The 13,071-nt window shown below is 40.7% G+C and overlaps 1 pseudogene across 1 annotated transcript; it reads right to left on the bottom strand.

Annotated features, from left to right (window-relative positions):
* Positions 1-5,158: 5,158 nt before the first annotated feature.
* Positions 5,159-11,302, bottom strand: LOC144523649 (cytochrome P450 2J2-like; annotated as a pseudogene). The gene is made up of 8 exons (XR_013502530.1): positions 10,947-11,302; positions 8,818-8,980; positions 7,502-7,896; positions 7,221-7,397; positions 6,655-6,796; positions 6,365-6,552; positions 6,126-6,267; positions 5,159-5,994 (listed from the first exon to the last, which is right to left on the bottom strand). The product of XR_013502530.1 is annotated as a cytochrome P450 2J2-like (transcript).
* Between the last annotated feature and the right edge of the window lie 1,769 nt (positions 11,303-13,071).

Raw genomic sequence — 13,071 nt, 5'->3', positions numbered from 1 at the left:
AGCAGGTAGTGGGTTTGGAGGAGCTGATGAGTTTAGAGATTTCAGGAGGGGTGACCAGGTTAAACTGGGAGAGGAGGCAGTGTGGAGGAGGAGTCGGGAGATCAGGGGAGAAGAAGGGTCATGGTAGGTGCTGGAGTAGATCCTGGGAGGTCAGATACAGGGGATAGAGATTTGTAAATTATGGCAATTTTGTCAGCGAAGAAGTGGAGGAATGAGTTGCAGAGAGTTCCTTATTCATTGGTGATGGTTTGGCCCGCCCCCCTATGCTTTGGCCACGCCCTCTTTCCTAACTGGTGACCCGTTTAAGGTAGAGTCTTACGTGAGGTATCAATGAACTCAGCAGAGACTTCCTTTTTTATTGGTAAAGGTTTGCCCCGACCCCTATACTTTTGCCACGCCCCCTGTCACAGCTAATGAACTGTATGACGTAGAGTCTTGTGTGAGGTATCATTGAACTCAGCAGAGAGTTACCTTTTCATTGGTGACGATTTGCCGTGTCTGAGTGCCGCGCAAATGCACGGTCGCAAGGAGCGGCGTCCGCCAGTAACCCTGACGCATGCAGAGGCGTGAGGGCCCGTCCATCGCTGCTTGCAGCTTTAATTCTGTTTGTTTTTCTGTTGTTGACTGATGTTTTGAAGAACAGGGTGCCGCCAAACTTTCCACCAGGACCGTGGTCTCTTCCTTTTTATTGGTGACCTTCATATTGATTCCACCAGATTCCACCTGCAGATCAGAGAGGTATGTATCAGTATAACGTACACTTATCGCGCTTCAGCACTCCTCTGCCAGTAAAACCCAAGGGGGTGACGGGGTGCAATATTGGTCAGTCAGGACAGATGACAATCAACTTCTCTACTTTAAGTCGTTTTATTAAAGCTGGAATAATAACTAAAACTTGTATACAAGGACTCTTTCTGGTTTGAAAATCCACAGTCAGCCGGCTGCTGTTACTCCCCAAAAAGAATGCAGTTTCAACATTCACAGTCAATATATGAAAAATGTGCAAGCTATCATGATTAGTTAATACGGAATACTAAGGCGGGGAGGCAACCATGGTTTAGACCTTAGTGCCTCCTGTCTTCTTGACACACGATCCGTCCAATGGTAGGAAACTACACCCTGCAAAGAAATGTCCTGTCTCTAGTTGTCTCTATTATTTGTCTAGCAGAGGGTGTCAGTTTACTTCAAGAGGAATTCAAAACATTTCTACCCAGTCTTCTAACAGCCTGCTGGGGCCTCTAACTGTGTGGAAGCTTGCATCACTATCTATCTATCATCTATATATATATATATATATATATATATATATATATATATATATATATATATATATATATGTGTGTCACTATGTGTATGCCAGGAACAGCCATTCTTACTGTTCTATACAGTATTGGTAAATATTCCTAACAGTACATAGGCGTCCACACCTCTGAGTGCATTTCTCCAGTTCCACAATTACCTTGGGAACTCTCCCTAGTTAGAAATATTGAACCTGATATTGGGATTCTTAGGCTAACAAGCCATCACCTGCCGTTAGCATTCCATTGACTCCCATTCCTTTTGGCGTCACTTTGACAGCGAATAACTTTACATCTGAAGCGTTTAAAGACTCTATTTGTCCATTGTTTATTTCTAAAGAAACACAATAAAATGTATAAAAGGCTCCATTACCTTGTATCTCACGTTATGGCCCCGTAACGATTGTGTCATAACCACGCGACTTTCTGTCGCACAGTAGAGAAATTACAGTATAGTCAGGAGAAGCTCGCAGGCAGTTTCGACTCACATTAGCTGTTTAAGTTTAATTACTAATGTTAACTAGCATTTTAGTTAGTATGTTATCTCCTTACATATACCTATGCTCTCCGTCTCTGCAAGATTCGGAATGATGGCACAGCTACCAGAAGACTTACAACAGGTTGCGCACGTCACATCTACGTCGTAAAGCTCAGTATGAGGCTGCGCAGTACGCTCAGCCCTCACCGGAAAATGCTTATAAATTTGCTCGTGCGAGATGAGCCAGGTCTGCGCAGAATCGATCACCGGCGATCGCTGCCCAATGCATGCCGGTTAGATTTGTGTCCGACTTGATCCTGACTTGCTCTGACATCATGCACACACAGGTTTGAGACGCAGGCAGCGCAGTTGCTTTTCACCGACTGCAAGACCCAGGCGGACCCAGGGCATGCTGTGAAACGCCTGCCTCTCAGCTGATCTAACAGCTGATTGGTTCAGAATTGACTCAACATGATGACGTTTTATATAAACTTTGTATTGATTTTGAATTGGAGGGATTTTAACTGCTATTTGTCTGATTTAAAGGCTTATTCTGTACAAACCACATGTTGTGTGGCTGATGGTGACATTTAGAAGTCAGAGAAACTGAATCCGTTCAGATTACGGATCATCTACAGTGTGTTGTTAATTAAAGTCAGCAAGACAGCTACTCTGTCATAATAAAAAGGCTTGTGTACAAGCTGATATATGGGTCTGATAACATTTTATTAAATCGGACCATAGTGTTTCTGTCACTTCCTGTTCAGCATGAAGGCTGCTGGAAACGGCTGGAAACTGTCCGACTTGACAGCGGATTTTTGTCACTGCCCCCGGCTGCTCTCGTCTACTTTACAGGCGAGGCGCAGTTCATCTCGAACGAGCCTATGACTTCACTGGTCTCCGTCAAAGTCAAAAGGCGTCGATGTGTCCATTTCTTTCACTGTCTATGGTAAAACCAGTTTGTGGGCTCCTTCTGCGGGGCATTATCCATTCATTGGTCTACACTTTAAATGATGTCTTTTGGACCAATAGTTTGAGAAAAGTGGGGAAAAGTAACACCTTCACCTTTGATGCAAATAGTTTCATCTTTTAAAGAATAAAAAGTAAAAATGTCAAAATATTCATATAAGAATAGACCATGGTATGTATCACTCTAACGTACACTTATCACACTTCAGCACTCCTCTGCCAGTAAAACCAGTTTGTGTGCTCTTTCTCCGGGGCATTATCCATTCATTGGTCTACACTTTAAATGATGTCTTTTGGACCAATAGTTTTAGAGAAAAGTGGGGAAAGGTAACACCTTCACCATTGACGCGGAAATGCACAACAGTGTTTGTTCTGTACAGAGTGCATTCATAATAGTTTCATCTTTTTAAAAGAATAAAAAGTTAAAAAGTCAAAATAAATTGAAATTAAATCAGTTGAAAAATATTCAACTGATTTAATTAACTTTATTCACCCTTTATTAAATAAAACTGCTGCAACATCATCACTGCGCGCAGGGTGACATGCAAACAGGGTTCATAATTAGCAGTAAAATAAGTAAGTGGCTGGTAGATTTGCTTCATTCACCAATCTATTGAGAGGCTAATAAAATAAACATAAAGTAAACATTCACTGGCCATTTGCCTGGTGGACAAAAAAGTTCATTTTGCACCCTGCATGCAAACATCTGACAGACTTGTTGCAGTTGTTTCTGGTCGCTACCATCTCATCAGTCAAAAAGTGTCGATCTCTGAATGCGAATGAACGGACTCCATAGTAGTAAATGTCATTCTTATATGAGGCTCTTTTTTCAACTACAAGGTCAATATTGTTTTTCATTAACGACAAAAAAAATGAATTATCCGTGCATAATTGGAACTAAGCTTTGGGAGCATTCCATCTTTACTCTCCTCCCTGTTACGTTATATTCGGAGATCGACACTTTTTGACTGGTTAGATGGCAGCGACCGGAAACACCAACAGCTGAAGTAAGTCGTTCAAAACCTCTCTTTTTAGTAAACTCTGTGTAGACAAACAATGTTCTCAATGCTCAAGTTTATGTGTAGAGCCCCTGGTGATACTTCAAGCAAAGTTTCATGTTGTGTCGAGCCTTCTTAGTGTTTTAAATAGAACGATTTTGATGCTATCAGTGCCCCTAGTACTTCCATTCAAAAGGCCTTTTGAAAAAAAAAAAAAAGAGGTAAATCTTAAAAGTGGCGCTTCCATCCTATTTATGCACACCCTAGGTTGCATTTTGGCGAGAATTGCACTTTAAGGAATTTCTACAGACTAAAAGGAAGGGATGTAGATCATTTGGTTAAATGATTATGCAGTTTGTTTATTATGAGCCACCGTACTCTGTGGTCCTAGCCAATCAGAATGCCCGGTGGACTAGTTCACTTCATCTCTGGTCTGTATCGGCACTCGGTTATTGAATGTTTGGATTAAATGCAGTCATTTACATGCGGTGTGATCATTGACTCATACCAACCCATACAAACTTTCTACACGTAGAATTATAGTTTGCTCTTCTTATGTAAAATATGCGGCTCTGGGAGATGTTTGCAATTGGTCGTGCTGTGCAAACACCGCCTCTTTTATGTGATCGCGTGGGTCGCTGGATTGGGAAATCAAAGAAGCCTGCAACACCATCAAAATGTGGCAAATCTTGTTTAAAACAACATTAACTACATCACCCAGAATGTCTAGCGTCAGAGGAGCATCCGCACAGCGACTCTGCGGTCACTGGTTGCTATGGACGCTGTCACAGGACACAGAACCCATGCCACCATGTGCCTCGTACAAAGGATTAACACACACACACAAACACAACAACGCGGCGCTCCACCATGGATCACCGAACCAAACCACCGCCATCACCACCGCCACCAGAAACCAGCAGAGTGCTCCGAATAATCAGCACAACGCAAACGGCTAATGATAGCCTAATGCTATACAGCATCCGGATCGCTGAGCAACAGCACCTTGCGAGCTACAAGTTACTCTTGGCTGACTAACACAGACACAGTGAGGTAAACGTTCATTGCTCAAACATATAAGTGACTTAAATATTATTACTAGACTGCGTGAGTAGTTACCAGTTACTTACCAACGGGCTGTGTGCTCCTGAAGATGATCTGGGTGAAATGATTACCAGGTGCCATAATTAAAGTTTCTAATGAAGCTGCGCATGCGCACATAACTTAACATATCTGAGCATATATGAAGCTTAAAGAAATTACTCGTTCCCATTTGCTTCTCTCTCTTTTTTTTTCTTTTTCTTTATCCTCTTTTCGTGAGTGAGTTAGAGGTCTCAACACTCACTGCCATTACCTTTTAGCTGTGTTTGCCTTTCAAACGAAACCCTGAATATCTATGTGAATGGACAACTCTGTAACACAACCCAAATCATTTATTGATTTAAGAACAGAATAAAACATTCTCATTGCACGGCTTGATTGAACATGTAACTGACTGGTCAATCACTACATTCTGCGGTCTGCTATTTTAGCAAATCTCGCAAAATGTGCTTGCTCTACATTATCCATTTAGAACCCCAGGGTCATGCAGGACCCCGACACAAAGCTGAGGAGTCCTGAATCAGCCTGAAGGTTAATACAGATTTTAAAATTACTTAACTCTTGCTTTTTATTTTGTTAAAAATCTACAAAAATGACCAATGCATGCCTTTAGATGAAGATACATGGTTATGTACTATATATGCAACAGAATACATTTTTGATTTACTAGTAACAAAATCAAAGAGGCTAACATGAAAAACACTCTTAACTAATGTGGAGCTATTACATGACATCATGTTCTAATGGATACATGAGTATATATGATGATGTACACGCTTCTCTGTTCACAACACTGCCTGTCTAATGCTTTTTGAAAACGTAAGGCTTTCTTCTTCATAAAACGTGTCGGACATCATCGCATTTTTATTAATTAATTAATAGCAAACTACTTTTCAGTTGCGATTCAGATATGTCATCTTGGATATTGTTGTCTAAGAGGTATTTGATGCTTTGTGCGAGAATGTGGGAGCAAATCAGCGAGGCATAGCTAGCACCCAGAACTCCTCAGGGGAATGGGTGAAGCCCAGTACACCTTCCAAGCTGGGCATTTCTCCAGGAACAGGAGAGAAGGTAAAGTGTTGGAAGAGAGATGTAAAGAAAAGAAACAGCTCCATTCTGGCCAGGTGCTCCCCTAAACACACACGTTTACCTGTGGGGAAAACGATTGACAGCAGCTTTAGGTTACCAGTCTACATCTATACTCTCATGAACTACTGTATGTGGGTGGCAGTAATTCCTGTCAGCTAAATTGTATCACTGAAAGAGGAGTATCGAGCAAACCTGTTGAAAACGGTAAGAAGGCGTCTCTTCTGCGGAACTGGCCCTCTGAATCCAAGAAATGCTCTGGATTGAAGATATCTGGGGTCACCCACTCATTCTTATCAAACAGCACAGATGAAAGGATTGTACTTATAGCTGTGCCCTGGAAAAAGAGGCATAGGGGTTGATATCAGCTGTGTATAAATCATTTACAAATTACAGCTTGTCAAAGCTGGGTGAGTCTGGTAAATAGTCCCTACTTTGGGTATTAAGTATCCTCCAAGTGTAACAGCTTTACTGGCCATTTTGGGGAACCCCAGGGGAACAATATTTCCCATCCTTTGAATCTCATGGATGACAGCGTCAGTGTAAGGCAGGTTGGGTCTGTCGGCCATGGTGGGCTGACGAGACTGTCCGATTACTCTGTCTATCTCTGCCTGGACTTTTTCTGAGTTAGGAAGCAGATTCATTGGACATTATACACTTGAAATAGCACAAACCCATCTATAATCTTCATGAGAATACTCATGTGCCCATTGTGATTACTAACCCTGTATTTCTGGGTAGTGCATCATGTATATGAGGGCCCAGCGTAAAGTGGTGGAAGAAGTTTCTGTACCAGCCTCCAGCAGGTCAAGGATGCATACCAGCAGGGTTTCCATGTTGAAGCCAGCATGGGGATCCTCTTTTTTCTATCAATGACATCATACATTGTGCTGTGGATTGTGGATTTCGTCCTCCATCACTTACATTGGAATAGCATTATAAAATATCTGTCCATGGCTTGTATAAACAGGCGGAATGATTACTATTTTTACTGTACGGGGTGAATTGGTTTTAACCATTTAATATATATTCAGGCTTAAAGTTCTGCATAATAAAGGGAATTTGACTTTGAGTGACAGGTTAGCTGCCGCAACAGGAGGCTAGTGTAGACTGTAGGCTTCATTCAACTGGGTGACGTCACAGAGACTATGTCCATATTTTATGCAGTCAATGCCAAAAACGTGTTCTTATGGCAACCTGCCGATTGTTCCAAGACAAACGTGAACAATTGTAAAGCTATCCTTTGCCAGGATTCCAGTGAGCTTTACTAAAAATGTGGAAATATCTTACCTTCTTCATTTCTGACAGATATGCATCAATATAATCACGAGGGTCATCAGGGTTCCACTCCTCCTGGTGCTTCTCTACTTCCTTTTTCAGGAAAATCAAGATCTCCTTGTAGTTGGCATGTACAGTCTGGTGAGGTCCTGGCAGGTACTTCAGCAAGCCCGGGAAGGCATCATACAGCTGTCAATACGACAAACTCAGATCAGCTATAGACCAACAGCACAGTTTGTTGTATGAGCCAACCTATGATCACAACATGGTAGTTGAGTAAGATCAGGAATTACCTGAGTCTGAGCAGAGCCAGCGAGCACAATGGCCTCGTTGTCCAACTCCAGAAAATTCCGAAAGCTTTGATCACTGTATTCAAAGCGATGTCCGAAGAGCACAGACGAGATGACGTTACCCACTGCATTTGTCATGAGGTAGTGGGGGTTGAATGGTCTTCCTTGGAATACAGTAAGTTAAATTCAATTCATTACATTAGGATGTAAAGTCAGTCAAGTGAAATAACAGATGAATCTCTACTTGCCTTGTTCCTCTTTAAAGGCTTCACAGAGGAAGTTGTTTTCCTCTTGAATGTATTTTTCCAGTGACCTCTGGCCCTCTCCAAAGTAACGCAGGTGAGTGTTGGCAAACTTCCTCTGCTTCTTCCACAGGTAACCATTGCTCAAAGCTATGCCTGTGGGAATGTAATATAAAATTATTAACAAAGCAAACACACAGTGTTAGAAGTTGATCATTTCTGAGCACATACATTGAAAATAAGGAGTTATTGTCACGTCTAATTTGGTAGTGTGCTGCATTTAGTGCATCCTTGCAGGGAGGGACGAGGTCCATGTAGACGTGGAAATATCAACACTATTCAGCATTGACAATATACTTTGTCCCATGTGAGTTGGCTGACTAAGCTATGTTTTTTGGTTAAATCCTTTAACACAGCATAAAGATATTTAGTTTTGGGAGAGAGCTTGATACAGCAAAATACATTTTCTGTACCATGCTCTCAACATAGAAAAAGAATGAGTAAAACAGACATTGAACTGTTTGTCGTGGTCAGTTGATGAGTAAAAAAGAAAATGGCGATTGTTGTAAGTTGTTAGTTGACAACACACGTCAGTGGGGCCGTGAAGTGTGTTGCAGACTACTTCGCCAGGAGAAGAGTGAGTGTCAACTTCCGAGACAAATTAGCTAGCTAGCTTGTCTGTCTCCGGAGTGGCGGGGAGGCAGAGGGACCCCAGCGCTGCCGCTTGCTGTTTAGCTAGCTATAGCCAACTAGTGGACAGCTGGCTAGCCATGCTTTAGCCATGCTTTAATAATACACTAGTTAAAGTAATTTACTCTGGCTCTCCATGCTTTGTACTACTCCACTGCTTGTTTTGGTTGTCTGGAAAACCTCATCCTCAGTGAGTCCACAATTTTCAGTTACTACGGAAGTTACCGTAAACCGCTACAGCGGTCACAGCTTTTTTGCAATGTACATACATGTGAAAATGGCCGCCGTTCTGACCCTCCAGCTATCATAATTTGAATGGGAATGTCCGTTCTACTCTTTCTATTTCTATGGCTTCTATTTCTCACTCATTTGTTCACGTATACTCACCAAGCCCCTTGAAGACAGCATGGAAGAGAGGAACAATAGGTCGATCAGCAAAGCTGTCTAGCTGGTTAACAAGAGCCTCTTTGACCATCTTGTATCCTGAAATAAACACCATCCTTTCACTGCCTCTCCTCAAGCTGAACACTGGACCGTACTCCTGAGAAAGCTGCATTTCAAAACCAATCACTTTTATAAGAGAGAATGTTTCACAAAGACTTCCTTATATATATTGAATTCAAATCAAGGCGTTTTTTTCAGGCAAAATGCTTAAAAAGAGTAGACAATTTCAACAACACTTCATGAAATAAAAATAACTACTGTAAAGTTAAACAGCCCCCTGCAACCACTGCAAAAGGTTGGACTTGCTTGCTTATATAATACTGTTAGTTTCATTTTGTGCCCACTATGTTGATGCAGTTTGTCTGTGTTAAGGGGAGACACCCCATGCAAAACCATCATTTTTCAATTTTTAGTTTTTGGGCTATTTAGCTTCTGGAGCATGTCTTCTCTTACACTAAAAAAAAACATAGAAATACACATGTAGGTGTTTATTTTACTACACTTTGTCTATTTGCACCTTTTTTTGCACCTTTTTTTCCTAAATTCACCAAAAGTTAGCATTAGATAATGCCTCATTTGCATATTTAAACACAACATTTCAGAAAACTTGTAATACAAAAATGTATGTCTTAATGTAAGTAATTAACTGGGGAAGTTTCATGTTGATATGTTAGTTATTTGTTTTTACTCTATTCACCTGTAAGGTCTTGCAAAATGTCTGATATTTTATAATCCATATTTTCAAAGGCTGTTTTCTCAAAATGGGGTTTTCTCATACTCTGAGCCAGAAATCTCCACTTCAGTAGCACTTACATACACCAAACATTCCAGTTTTACTCCTATCTATATTCTGAAGGTTTTCACAGAGGGGTTTGTTCAGATATCATTCATAGCCTGATTTATGTAACATGTTATATCTAAAAATGTGGCGAAAAAGGATTTTTTATGGCTGTTGACATGCACCTATTTTTACCTTTTTCTGAATCAATATGCCTGAAATATATTTATGTAAAGGGAAACATTACAATCCAAATATAAAAACATAATGTAATATATTGCAATAAGGCTCTTAGGAAATCTGTATTGCTTTGTATTTATTAACCTTTAGATCGACTTCTCTATTTATATCTGAGTCAGCACACATGTAGCCTATAAATTACTCCTCCCTTTTCTTTTGCATCTTTTGTTGGGGAAGTAACCTCCTTAAATGTGCATATGATAATTATTCACCTCAATGATACATTATTCATTTTAATTTATTAATAGGCTAAACCCCTGGACTATAATATTTCAGATGTTTGAGCAAGATTTCTGCTCATGTTCAAAACTTTGTGCACATTCGTCGTGATATTTTGTGAAAAATAAAGTTAGAATTGGCTATTAGGCTACAAGAATAAAGTCACTATATTTCAGAAAATAATCTACCTGCACCATAGCATGCTGTGCAATATGTGATTGCTCTGCTGATACGGTAGATCTCAGACCTCCTGTTAGACTCAGAGCCCCGTTTGGGTCTCTGGTCTCTGAATGAGACAAAGTTTAGGGAAGTGTCTGTACGCTGCTTTACATCGGAGGTGGAAAACCGAATCTACGGCAGAATTACACGGAGCTCAAACGCGACCCATCTGCCGCAGCATGTCGACAGCAGAGCGCATCCATAAACCTGAAGCTGCACAGCTTTTTACAGCGAGAGTGGACACTAAGCGACGTCCGATTTCATATTTCACAGCTCTATGCAAGCATTGGCGTAAGGATGTTGTCAGTACCCTATCCGTACGGCCTGTAAAACCATTTCTTTGCAACTTTGAAGGTAATTTGCTAACGCTAGCTAGCCTGAGCTAGAAGCCTTGCTTTGGTGTTTTAAGTCATGACTCTGTCCTGCTTCAGGTTAATCATGCTTTAAATAAAGTTTAAGCATGTGTATACCTCTCACTTCATCTGTTTGTACTTCTATGAAAGTATCAGGTAAAATCAGGGCTACAAATGAGATCTCTGTGAGAGACTAGCTAACTCCTAGCAAACTATTATGTAGCTCAGTGCTGGACATTTTACCCCGGTACGGGTCAGCTCACCTTTTCCATTGTTTTGAAATCAACTCCTGTGAAGACATTTCCAAGAAAAGGCACAGCCCAGGGTCCAGGTGGAAAGCTGTGTGGCCTCCAGTTTCTGACCACATCTGTCAGGAGTAACACTACAAAGCTCAACAACAGCCAACCAGTAAAGTCCATATATTCAAAAAGTGCATGAAAAATCATGATTCGTATATTTAAAAAGGCCCTCTGTAAAATCAATGTGCTCCTGCAAACAGGATGATGGTGTGTCTCATGTTATCTGAGTGAGGAGTGGAGGAGTTTGGGGAAAAAGAACACTGGTGGCCTCTTGGGGGCCTCTGAACTGAAAAACAAGGCTGGAGCTGGAACTCTTCCAGTTGGTTGTTGTCTGTACTACGTATGTGCACTGTGTGCTATGGTAACAAGAGGTATTCCTAACATAATTTGTCAGTAATCAGTCAGTGAATCAGAAGTAAACAAAAAATGTAACGTGTTGAGTAGATAGCTGGTTCATGATCTCAAAATACAAGTTACATTTGACCCAGTAATAAAGGGTGCAGCAGTAAAATAATTCAGTTAAGTAATAAAGATATAAGTGGCATTTCACCTCCACCTTATGATTTTACTTCTATACTTGCAAGAACCCTGACCGACATAATGCTTTTCCTAGCCCCTAACCCTCACCTTACTGTAACTATCAAAATATAATCAACTAATTAACTATACCTATTTAATATAATAAAGTAAAGTAGTTACAAAAAGTTTAATTAGCCCTACCTTTACTTGCTCCAACATTAAAATAATACTTACAAATTAATGCATCTATAATCCAATGATTTCAATCCTGAAATTGGCCAATCTGCATGAGTACGTTGAGTATCTGATGCAGGACGTGCTTTTATTTTGTAGGTCACAGGCATGCAAACAGGAAGTATTATCCTATCTTTCGTTAAAAAACATTTCAGCCGCGATAGCTAAATTAACGCCGTAGAATAAACAAACCAGCATAAATAAGATAACAAATGGAGACAATATACAGCGTACTCGGCTTGGAGTGGATGGGCGGCAGGAGTATTTAGATATTTCTATTGGCTTTTCTGTTGTTGACTGATGTTTTGAAGAACAGGGTGCCGCCAAACTTTCCACCAGGACCGTGGTCTCTTACTTCTATTGACATTAACTTTATTCACCCTTTATTAAATAAAACTGCTGCAACATCAGCGCGCAGGGTGACATGCAAACAAGGTTCATAATTAGCAATAAAATAAGTAAGTGGCTGGTAGATTTGCTTCATTCACCAATCTATTGAGAGGCTAATAAAATGTGAACATTCACTGGCCATTTGGCTGGTGGACAAAAAAAAGTTAATTTTGCACCCTGCATGCAAACGTCTGATAGACTTGTTGCTCTTGCTGCAGTGCAAGAGTGGCGACAAGCACTCGTCGCCATATATACAGGTGCTGGTCATATAATTAGAATATCGTGAAAAAGTTTCTTTATGTCAGTAATTCCATTCAAAAAGTGAAATTTGTATATTATATTCATTCATCACACACAGAGTGATATATTTCAAATGTTCATTTCTTTTAATTGTGATGATTATAACTGACAACTAATGAAAATCCCAAATTCAGTATCTCTGAAAATTAGAATATTACTTAAGACCAATACAAAAAAGGATTTTTAGAAATGTTGGCCAACTGAAAAGTATGAACATTAAAAGTATGAGCATGTACAGCACTCAGTACTTAGTTGGGGCTCCTTTTGCCTGAATTACTGCAGCAATGCGGCGAGGCATGGAGTCGATCAGTCTGTGGCACTGCTCAGGTGTTATGAGAGCCCAGGTTGCTCCGATAGTGGCCTTCAGCTCTTCTGCATTGTTGGGTCTGGCGCATCGCATCATCCTCTTCACAATACCCCATAGATTATCTATAGGGTTAATCTATTGTTTGCTGGCCAATTAAGAACAGGGATACCATGGTCCTTAAACCAGGTACTGGTAGCTTTAGCACTGTGTGCAGGTGCCAAGTCCTGTTGGAAAATGAAATCTGCATCTCCATAAGTTGGTCAGTAGCAGGAAGCATGAAGTGCTCTAAAACTTCCTGGTAGACGGCTGCGTTGACCCTGGACCTCAGAAAACACAGTG

The sequence above is a fragment of the Sander vitreus genome, chromosome 9, assembly GCF_031162955.1.
Source record: "Sander vitreus isolate 19-12246 chromosome 9, sanVit1, whole genome shotgun sequence".
In the NCBI taxonomy this organism is placed as follows: Eukaryota; Metazoa; Chordata; class Actinopteri; order Perciformes; family Percidae; genus Sander; species Sander vitreus.
Note: the sequence above shows the minus strand (reverse complement) of the source record. Positions and strands in the feature narration are given on the sequence as shown.